Source organism: Cnephaeus nilssonii (assembly GCF_951640355.1).
Source record: "Cnephaeus nilssonii genome assembly, chromosome: 9".
Taxonomy (NCBI): domain Eukaryota; kingdom Metazoa; phylum Chordata; class Mammalia; order Chiroptera; family Vespertilionidae; genus Cnephaeus; species Cnephaeus nilssonii.
Window position 1 is genome coordinate 14,439,901 of NC_137080.1, and position 12,218 is coordinate 14,452,118.

The following is a 12,218-nucleotide window of genomic DNA, read 5'->3' on the forward strand; positions in this document are numbered from 1 at the left end:
ATCTATCTCTGCCTCCTTGCAGCCTCCCTTCCCCAACCACAGCAGGGCCACTCACATTCATTGATACTGAAGAATAAAGAAAATGAAGGAAATGATCATCTGAAAGGAAAAAGGAAATTTAAATCAGCTTGGAACGTATAAAGCCTGGAAAGCCAAAATCTGGAAAAGCGTAGAAACCCACCTGGTGTTCAACTCTGAGCCTCTGTTTTCTCATCTGCAAAAGATTGATGGGAACCAGTAATGACTGAGCTCTACCTCTATGCAAAGCCCTGTAAAGACATGACTTAATTTAAACCTCACAACTGTCTATGCTAGGGATTATCATCCTTCCTCTGCAAGCGAGGGGTTTGAAATACAGACTGCTTGGAAATCTTGTCTCAGGTGACACAACTAGTAACTGCCCAGGCAGGACTCCCCGCCCAGCGCTCAGAGGCCCCCAGACACATGTGTCTGTTATTTGTCACAGTAAATGCTACTTATCCCACTGGTTGCTATGAAAACTAATGATCAGCCTATCATTACATTTCAATAAATGTTAGTTGACTGAATTAAAGCAGATTATAGAGATTGAGCAAAAGCAGTCAACTGTTAAGGGAAAACCCATTTTGAGTGAAATTTGCCAAAGGCCCAGAAATTGGTATTATTTAAAAATCCTATAAACAGAGTTACTTGAGTATAGTGAAGAAGAGGACAAGTTGTTGATATTATACTTGAAAAATCTGTACTATATTACATACTGGATATTTATATTTTTTCCTATTTTAAAAACTCGTCACATTATTAAATTCTTATATTTGTTTTAATAGTAAGAGGCCAGTTCATAAAGGGCCTTGGATAGCATATTTGGTTTGTCTTGAGTTTGAGGAAAGGGGACTATTCCATTTTATCCCCATTCAAGAACTTTGACTGGTAGAACCTTCACACAGGACTATCACCAGCAATAAGGGCAACTTGAGCCCTTACTCCAATAGGTTCCCATCAAGAAGTGACACATCACATTGTTACTGGAAAGGGAACCAGGCCCTGAGCAGGTCTGCCAAGGGCCAGCTGGTAGTGTGTGGGTTTTGGACTTCATGCAGGAAAAATTTCATAACATGAGTCCAGGTGAATTTTAGAGGAGTTTTTTAAAGCTGGGGACAATGAAACAAAAAAAGGGCTGGGGAAAAGAGCCTAGGCTGGTCTGCTTTGGCTCCCTATGAAGTCAGAGAAAAGGGGGCCTTGGGGACAGGTTCAGGGGGTTTGCCCTGGTTGCAAGCCTTATGGGGTCCCTTAGAGCTCAGGAGATGTATGTCTGTGGGGAAAGAGGGGTGAGGGGGAAAGCACGGGTGTGCTCCTAGGAGGGAAAAGGCATGCTGGACCTTCGTTTTGAGGGGTTTTAAAGCTGGATGTTTAGGGAGGTCTTAGAGGAGGATCTCAATAGAATACTCATCAGTTTTATGCTGACGAGGTTTATTTTCTTAACTTCATCTGCCCTTGGGTGTGGTTGACAAATGGCACTAACTAGATTTCTGCTGTCTCCTTGAGTAAGGTGATTTAAGCTATTTGCCCTCTGGTTCAGGAGGAGGAGTGCAAACCATTTACTCAAGTGTCCCTGGTTTCGGGAAGATAGGATTTACTAAATGGCTGCAAACTACTTGGCATCTAGATTTTTCTAGATGGCTGCAAACTGCTGTTTAACACTCTTCTCAGTTTCTCTATTCTGCTTGTCCTGCCTTACTAGCCTTTCTCAACATCTCTCATTTTATACAGGATATAACAGTGCAGCTTCACCGTGTCCTGGAAAAAGGAGAATTAAAAATATTATTGAATAACACAAATATTTATCACTAATATTTTGAAAGGAGTTGAGACTAGAAACTGATGAAATTCAACATGAAAGAGACAATGAGGACCTGAGTCAGGGAAGTAGCTGAGGGGAGAGATAGAATGATGGGGATAAAAGCAATATTAGTCAAAGCAATAATCTATAGCAGATGAAAATTTCTTGGATAGGGGAAAGTGAAACACAAAACAATAAAGACCATCTATGTACCTGCAATATTAATAAAGCTTTGATTTTTTTTTCAAAGTAAGAAAGTGGATTTAGCTCATTTTAAAAATATTTTTTATTGATTTCAGAAAGGAAGGGAGAGAGACAGATAGAAACATTGATGATGAGAGAGTCATTGATCAGCTGCCTCCTGCACGCCCCCTACTGGGGATCAAGCCCACAACCCAGGCATGTACCCTGACCAGGAATCGAACCGTGACCTCCTGGATCATAAGTTCATACTCAACCACTGAGCCACACCAGCTGGGCAGATTTAGCTCATTTTTAATGGGTGTTTTTTAAAAGTACTCAGATGAGAGTAAGGGAAAAACATAATTAATCCAGAAAGCAGTTCACCAATTTTTTTCCTCAATATGAAAAAACAAACAGAAAATCTTGTCAACTACTGTGGGGGAAAAAAATCCATTTAAAAAAGTGTTAAGAAGAATGTATTTATGAAACTAATTCAGAAAAAAAATGTTAAACTATATTCTAAGTCCTATCCCAAAAATAAAAACAATGATCACCACCTTTGTTATTAACATGTTCTGAGAAAAGCACAAGACTCTGGAGGAAATGATAGTATTAAAGTAAATTTATAGCCCAGAATTTACTTCTGGGACTATATTTCCTAAGTAAGAGCCACAGAATTAGTCCCTAAAGTAATATATTATTTAAGCTGGAAGAAGCAAAGTGTTTGTGGTAAACATGTTCCAGAATCTAGAAGTGAATACTAATTGAGCAATAAAATATACTTCAATTATTTATGCCAAGTAAATGCAATTTTCCCTGTAGGATTGTCTATGGCATTGTTATTAAAATTCGAGGATGGTGAAATACTGAGTCAGCAATTCCTTACCCTGGTCACAGTGTTGTTTACCACAATGGATAGGTTGTGAAACGAAGCACAAGCTTTCCCATTGATATGGTGCTGTATGGATACACTGGCATGTGTTTCTCTGCTGAGAATTGCATCACAGGCCTCAATAGAACAAGGTGGAATGTTGAGAAAATAAAATTTTAACTTGATCAGTTTTTGTAGTTACAGTTCTGGGTGTACATGACTCTCCACATTTTATGTTGAATTATTGGTCACTGGAGAAGAAAATACACCTAAATCCCTTCAAATGTTTCAGTGAATTTAATCCTAGATGATACTATGGGTGTATATCTCCCTCAATGTAAAATTTAGAATATCCTTGAATAATAATAAGCAAATGAGAATCCATAGGGAGATATTATGGCAGAATATCCTACGTTCCTTTTTATTAGTCACCAACCCCCTCTTTGTCTTCAAATCATGGTAAGCAAATATATTCCTTATTTTTAAATTCAGAAAAATTATAGATTTTAGATTTAATAAAGTGTAAAACCCCACATTTCAAAATTATGCTTTCAAACTTTAGTTGCGTTTAGGATCTTACAATGATATGGAATGTTTTTGTAGATATTCAGAATCTAAGAATTAAAAGACTTGTGTTATACTTTTAGTTATGCTGAAACAGGAAAATTGGACTGGAACACGTGGTGTTCCCCTGGGCAGGATGGTTCTTGGGCTCTTTGTCCAAGGGAATCGACCAATGAAACCACAGACAGAAGATTGTATAGCAAAGGTGGAAATTTATTGAGAAACAAGCACAGACTCCCATGTGGGGAGGGGGAAAGAGTTCCACTGAGTCCCTTCTCCCTAGGGTTTATAAAGGCTGCAGATCTTTGTACCTTGATAACCCCTCTGATTGGTCACTATCCCCTTCTGATTTGGTCACTATAGTAATTCCAGAGCTCAAAGATCAAACCTCACCTGAAGTACACATGAGGTTCTCCTCTTCTTCTCCCTTATTGTTTTCCTATTACCCCTGGGCTCTCTTCTTCCCCCTCTGGATGAGGGTCTTCCTTCCCTTTATTCTGTAAATGTGTACCTTCTGCAGCTCCCAGCTCCCTTCTTCTATGGAAATGTGCCCTTTGCAGCTCCGTAGCCCTGTTTTTTTTTCCATGGACCCCTTAATTTCTTTTTTTTTTTTAATTTCTTTATTGATTAAGGTGTCACATATTTGTCCTCATCCCCCCATTCCCATCCCACACCCCTCCCCATGGATGCCCCAACCCCCTGTTGAACTTAACCATTGGTTAGGCTCATATGCATGCACACAAGACCTTTGGTTGATCTCTCCCTTCTCCCCCCACCCTCCCCTATCCTCCCTCTGAGGCCCGATAGTCCGATCGGTGCCTCCTTGTTTCTGGTTCTGTTCTTGTTCATCAGTCCATGTTGTTCATCATTTCCCCTAGATGAGCGAAATCATGTGTCACTAGAGATATACTTATAAGAATTGAATGTGCGACGAGCAATAATAGTTATGCTGACAGGCAAATGAATCAGTCTGTAGTGAGTTTCTTTCTGGACCAACAGTTCTTTTGAGACCCAATATCAATGTCCACCAGTTCCTTATGAGTACATGTCGGCACTGACCCCTCAGCTCTGGATGGTGGACAAATGGTGGTAATGCAGGTCCGACTCCCTCTGGTTTGGTCTCGGCCGGACCCAGGGGCACGGCTTCACCCGGATCCAGGGGCCCACGGCCTCACCTGGACCCGGGGCCAGGCTCACCCGGATGCAGGGGCCCACGGCCTCACCCGGACCCGGGACCCAGGCTCACCCGGATCCAGGGGCCCGCGGCCTCACCCAGACCCGGGACCCAGGCTCACCCGGATCCAGGGGCCCGCGGCCTCACCCGGATCCGGGGGCAGGCTCACCCGGATCCTGGGGCCCGCGGCCTCACCCGGACCCGGGGCCAGGCTCACCCGGATCCAGGGGCCCGCGGCCTCACCCGGACCCGGGGCCAGGCTCACCCGGATCCAGGGGCCCGCGGCCTCACCCGGACCCGGGGGGACCCCTTAATTTCTAAAATTTCCTAAACCTGCCTATTTTACCCCTAAAAACTCCTATCAATGCCATTGATCTTATATCAGACAAAAATTTTCTATGTACTTTAATATCCTTGACTAATACACAAATGAAATAAGTTTTATTTCCCTCAAAAATATCTAAAAAATTTTTTCATTGAAAAGGTATAAGTAATTTGTCCCTTTAAGGGTGGAAAACCAAAAATCTCCTTTCCATCCAATGCCTGTACTTTTCTTTATAAAGTAAGAGTAAACAGACTTTCCTAAATGTACCTGAAATAATTGCTAAAGCATCGTTTTCTGATTAAAAAGCATTCACATCCTATTTTCAACTCCAACAATCTTTCAAAGTAGACAGAAAATACATTACTTTTTAATTTATTTTACAGGCCAGAGCACTGAGGTTTAAGAGGTTAAGCAATCTTTCCCAAGGCCACATTGCTACTCTGATGGCTGGCCCAGCGCTCCTTCTGCTGCACCATGTTGTATATTTACCAATAAACCATACTTGAAAACATCATCTACTTGCTGAGCACTATGCCAGCTCTTTTAGCGTATACAAGAAATCTAAGATGTGATCACTAGCCTTAATAATTATTAATGCATTTGGTGAGTCAAAACACCTGAACCCAATGAGGAACAAACATAGCAGTGAACATATGGAATGAAAAGTTACACAAAGTGAAATCTACTGACATCTATAGAAATCGAGGAAGAATCTATATCAACTGGAGCATTCCAGAAATATATCATGGCAGAGGGCAACATTTAAAACTTATTATTTGAGCAGGTGACTGAAGTTAGGAGGCTTCCTTGTCTCTTGCTAAAACACAGAGACAAGGACATGTGTGATCCTGAGACACTGAGGACAAGAAGGTGTTACAGGTGTACCTGAAGTAAAAAGTGTGCATCAGAGGGGGCTGAAAAAATAAGTTTGGATAGCATCATATAGCAGCATTGAGCCCTTAAAAGTTTTGTTGCAGATTTTGTTCTTGAAAGTATTGAACAAAGACAATGTTCTAAAGTAGGCAAAAGCTCTTGTAAAGAATTCCATTTAACCCGGCCAGCATGGCTCAGTGGTTGAGTGTCAACCTATGAACCAGGAGGTCATGGTTTGATTCCCAGTCAGAGCACATGCCCAGGTTGCAGGCTCGATTCCCAGTGTGGGACATGTAGGAGGTAGTCAATCAGTGATTCTCTCATCACTGATGTTTCTATCTTTCTCTTCCTCTCCCTTCCTCTCTAAAATCAATAAAGATGTATTTTTAAAGAATTTCATTTAAATCGGATTAGCCAGATAGTCTGGCTAATTCATGTAATGTGTCTCTGAGTCAAACTGGGCTAGGGTTTTGTAGCAATTTAAGTTTACAGGAATCAGCCTAAAATATTAAGTCATGACAGTAAGGAAGAAGGAACATCCATGTTTTGGTAAAGAGTGGGTAAACAAGAACAATTTGGAAGGTATTATATCTGAGTGCCCAGGACAATGAAAGAAAGATGAGTTTCATGAAGAATGCGGTTAACAGACTCTAGTGCTATATGTGGAGGACACTGTGGACTGGTGAAGAAAAGAAAGTCAGAACTGCTTAAAAAAAATCATATCCCTGGTTATACTTTAAAAGTTTACAAGCAGAGAAGCATCAAACTGTCAAACTTCAGAGGGAAGGCAGGGGTGGGAGGTTGTAAGAGATCAATCAAAGGACTTGTATGCATGCTTATAAGCATAGCCAATGGACATAGACACTAGGGTGGTGAGGTCATGTGCTGGGAGGTCGGGGTGGCTGGGAGAGGGCAATAGCAATGTGGGATTGTAAGTGAACCTAAGCACAACCACTCTCAGGTGTACTTATGTCTTATGCATATACAGCTATGTTATAAAAATGGGCTATAAGTGTAGCGACATGATAAATGAGATGTTTTTGTTTCCTGGAATTAGTGACTAAGATCCAAGTCTGAGATAAAAAGAGATACCTTATACCAACTGACCAAAAGCGAATCTCAAATACTTAGAGTTATTCCTCCAGGGGGTTTTAAGTGATAGCTGAACCCACTGCTCTCCTTAGTTATCACCGCAAGCCCCTCCCTCATAAGCAGAAATGGAGAGAGATGGGGAAATTGAAATAAAATTGTTGGAGTTGTAAGGAATAATTAGTGTTTTTCCCACCCTTACACCTAATGCCAATTGGGGTGGAGTAAGGGAGGATTCAAGACAGTTACTTATTGAGAAATGCCTGTGGGGGGGCTTGGGCAGGTGGGTAGGGAGAAAACTGGTATTTCATTCCTAGTAGACATTAGCTTATAAAATGGACTTGTTGATATCAGTATTGTTTTGAACCAGGAGAAAAGAAAGTGGGGGAAAAAAGAATAAGACAGAAAGAGGGGACAGCTGTGGGAAGTCTGTGTGAGGAACAGAAAGAGGAAGATCAAATGCATCCCATGGAAGATACAAGTCTTAAGCTGCCTTACTCATTCCAAGCCCTATTGCTGGCCACATACTAGTCGGTATGCCAGCAGTAAAAGGCTTTGTGGTGAATATTCAGGAACAGACTCTGAGAAGTGATTAGGAAGAAATGAAATTGGACCTGGTCCCTCACATCAGGGAACTTTGAAATTAAAAGACCCTACTCCCCACATACAAGGAACTCCAAGTAATTCACACATGCACCCTAAAGGAGGATAGGCATGAAACAGTGATTAATCAGAAGAGTATCAAAAGGCAAAAAGAGAAACAATGTAAGTCCCATTATAGACATTTAGCCCAGTCCATCTTCCTCCTTCCTTTTTCACACACACACACACACACACACACACACACACACACACGAGAAGGAGTGAAAGAATAGACATTTCTTCTCCAATTTGAGTCCCTTGCAACAAAGTTGAAGGAGATAAGTAAAAAAAAGAAGAAGATGAGTGTTAAGAAAATGATAGCTTTTTAAAAATACATTTTTAATTTATTTCAGAGAGGGAGAGGGAGAGAGAGATAGAAGCATCAGTGATGAGAGAATCATTGATTGGCTGCCTCCTGAACACTCCCCACTGGGGACCAAGCCCCCAACCCGGGCATGTGCCCAGACAGGGAATCTAACTGTGACCTCCTGGTTGATGTTCAACCACTGAGCCACATCAGCCAGGCAAGATGACAGCTTTTATACATGCAAGTGATCATAAAGATAAAGAATCTGCCCAAAGTATCCTTAAATGAGATGATGAGATAGTCAACAAAATATGGCAGAAGGCAGTGATTGGGAAACATGAAAGTCTCATGGCAGATTCCTACAGTGCAGACTGTTCAATAAACTAATACATATTGACATAGGTATATAGACTATTTTGAAAATATTTGATAATTATAAAAGTTTTTTAATTTTATATATATAACTAAAAAAACATATCTAAAGGTGTGTGTTTTTTTTAATTTCAAGGAAACACAAGTTATAGGATGGAAATAGCTTATTTCCAGAATGAACAAAATTCAATCAATAAATTAAAATGCAAGAAAATTGAAAACTATACAACAGAATTGGAATCTAGACTTTTCTTTTGGAAAACATGTTGTTCTAAAATGTTTTGGAATGAAAATGTGTCAAAAGTCCATTTTTTTATAAAAATGTCAGCTTTAGAGAAAGTAGTAAATCAACTTTAATAGGGCTTATTAGTACATGGCAGATAGATATGTTGTTCTTAAGGTACATAAGAAAACAAAACAGCCCTAACTAGTTTGATGCAGTGGATAGAGCATCGGCTTGCAGACTGAAGGGTCCCAGGTTCGATTCCGGTCAAGGGCATGTACCTTGGTTGCGGGCACATCCCCAGTAGGGGGTGTGCAGGAAGCAACTGATCGATGTTTCTCTCTCATTGATGTTTCTAACTCTCTATCCCTCTCCCTTCCTCTCTGTAAAAAAAATACAATAAAATATATTTAGAAAAAACAAAACAAAACAGAAGAGAACAAAACAAGAAAACAAAAGCTTATTTTAAAATAGACTTTATTCCCTCGAATCAGTGCCAAATAGTTGCGTATGTCTTATTCCAGAATAAGTGAAATACTATTGCATCCTTAATAGGAATAACAAAATAATGGCTCTTACTGGAGTGATATTTTATAATTTATAGAAGTATTTCAAAACTTCATTGCCATGAATTTCAGTGTTCCTGGAATTTGCAGGGTTCTCCCACAGCACACATAGCTGCAGATCCCTTAACCAGAGATGTTTGCTCCAACAAAAAACCTGTGCCAATACTAAAGCATTAAGAAACCCTGAGAAACAGTCATAGAGTTAAACTGCTATGACTCAGATAAAGTTAGACATCAGACAACATATTAAATGATCTAGGTTTCTGTTTAAGTAAGAGATGATTCCTATTTTGAATCTGCATGAGCCTCTTGATTTTGAGTGATAATTACAAATTAAATTCTCATATAATAGATGGATTTAAAGTCTGACTGCCTTTAGCACATGAAGAGGTTTAAATATAAAGTCCACAAGGCAAATCAGAATATGGTATTAGTTCATAGCCATGTCTCCCATTTGTTATTTCTGCAATGCATTTTGTTTTTTATTCTGAGCATTCACTAACCCAACATCATTCTCCCTATAGACGGGAGAATTTTTGGCATTTACTTGCTGTAAGATGAGAACCCTGTGCACCAAGTTCTCACAGCAGCAGTCCAGGCCTCCCCATCTTCCTAATGCACCCTGAAATGGTTCCAGTTGATTGTAAATACTTGCCAGCAAGTCCTGAAGTGCGTCCAGTTGTTTTCCAGCTTGCTGTTAAGAGCCTTCACACCTCAGCCCTCAGCTTTAATTTCTTCCATTTGAGAAGAAATGGTCATCCCGTAATTTTTTTTTTCAGCTCACAAGCCCTGAAGAAGTTACCCTTCATTGCAGATAACCCCAGGTTCTGGCATGTTCTTCATTAATGAAATCAATCCCCAGGAATATAAAACAGATAGCTCAATGTGATCTGACAGATAGTGTCCAGAAACATGAGCCAACTGACATCTGAAGAGCCTTAAGGGATTAAAACACATTCCATACATCTGTTCAGCTTCCCAGCACCAGTTCTCCCCACCCCCAATACCTCCCAAGATTCATTCTATCTTCCAGTCTGACAGCCTCATCTACAATGTCTATGTGTTCAAAGAAAACAGACCTATATAGAATACGATGACATAAAACACAATGCACTTAAAATCACAAGTCCAATGACAGAAAGCCTTTGAGATAAGAATCCAGTGAGTAAGATATACCATATGTTTTTTCTAATCAATAAGACCTATTGTGAGGGATGAATAATTTAACAATTTAACAATTCTATTATCATGGTACTTAGATTAAAGTTACAGTCTGATTAACCACACACATATTTCAGGTTGATAAATTTCATGCCTATCAAGTTTCTGTATTGAAGCTTGGGAAATCACATTTTACCACACCATTCATTATATTACCACCCTCATGCTATGACCAAGTTCTATAACTTCTGTGGCAAAGACCCAGCTCTCCTGATTAAGTACAGCTTTAAGACCCCAAAGTGACATTGGAAAATATTTTTATAAAGTTGGAAACTCAGGGGCAACTAAAAAATATTTTATTGAGCATTATTCATGCACAAAGTTTACCCTTCATATTTATTGTAGCATTTAATGATGTATTTTAAATGGCTAAAAATCAATTTTTAGCCATTTAAACTGCTGCTTCTACCCATTATGACTCAGATAAGTTCTGAAAAGCATGAAGACTCCTGAAAGATATAACTATTCTAAACAGATGAAGTAAGGTTAGCACACACCTTCATACCAATTCTCCAGTTCAAGAAATAACAGAGTTCCTTTGAATTTAATTCAGAGGCAAGATTAGAGTCTGTGTGATGTCAACAGGCCTCCTCCCCAGATGTCTTTGTGTGCCTTCAATATGTCAAAGGAGATAAGTTGATTTTGCTGTGTTACTGACAATTAGACAGGAAACAATAACTATGCTCTCTTTGGTATTTCAGGCGACTTCCCCTCCTAGTTTGTACCTCCCGGCTTAGCTCCAAGAAGACAAGAATTTGCCTTTTGACAAGAGAGCCTCTACCACATCAGCAGTTTAGATCTCTAGCTACAGTGATTTTTATCTAGTCACAGTTTCTTTAATCCCACGGATCTTATCTATAGTACTGGTATTTGAAAGTAAGTTCCATATGACATTAAATTGTAATCAAATCCATCAGTCTTGCCAAAATTCCATTAAGTAGTGTTTCCAAAAATTCCAGTGAGTCCATGACATTATTAGGTTTTCTTATTGTACCACCACCCACCTACTTCGTCTTGATATTGAGTTTAATCAGCTCTCTTCTATGCACTGTGTTTTGTGATGTTTGCTTTAATCTCCCGAGAAGTTTCTTCCAGATTTCCAATGTGTTTGTCATTTTCCATAATTTAAAAGTCCAACTTTGCTATTTTAGGCAAGAGTACTTCAAGTTTTCCCTCCAGGGAGGTCATAGAATTATATAGTTTCTTGATTCTGGAAATAATTTCCTGAAATAAGTCTTTCATGTGAAATCCAGAGTTCTTGACAGAGTCATTTTCTTTCTAACTTGCCTTGTTGTTTAAATGTTATAGAAAATTAATTATGAATGCACCTGATGTCAATGCTAAACGTGTGGCTCATATAAACCACATATTCTGTACTTCCTGGATAAAAAGTAGAACATCTACTCAATTATTCAGATGAGTGTTTACTATTAGAACCAAAGTTTTAACTCTGATTTTAGAAAAAATGGGCTTTGATTCCTCTAACATAATCAAATAATGGATTAGTTCCCACATGATAGCAATCTATCTGCTGAGTTTGTAAGAACAGAAAATGATAGTAAATTATAATAAATTGGGAGTTTTCATGTTTGAGTAATCAATTAATGCCCTTTTAACAATACATGTGTAAGTATATATGTGTGTATAACTGTTTGACTTGATTGTTTCAGTCAGCATTATTGAGTCAGAATTTACATAAAATATAATTCACCAATGTTAAATGTGCTATTAGATGAGTTGTGAGAAACATGTGAAGTTATATAACCACCTCCACAATCATGATATGGAATATTGCCATCTCCCTAAAAAAATTCTCTTTCTACCCATTAGCAGTGAGTTCTCTTCCCTCATACCCTGGCCTCTGGAAACTACAAATCTGCTTTCTACCACTATTGTTTCACTTTTTCTAAAATGTTATATAAGTGGAGTCATAGAGCATATATTCAAGCATAACACATTTGAGATTCATTCATGTTTTTTGCAAGTATC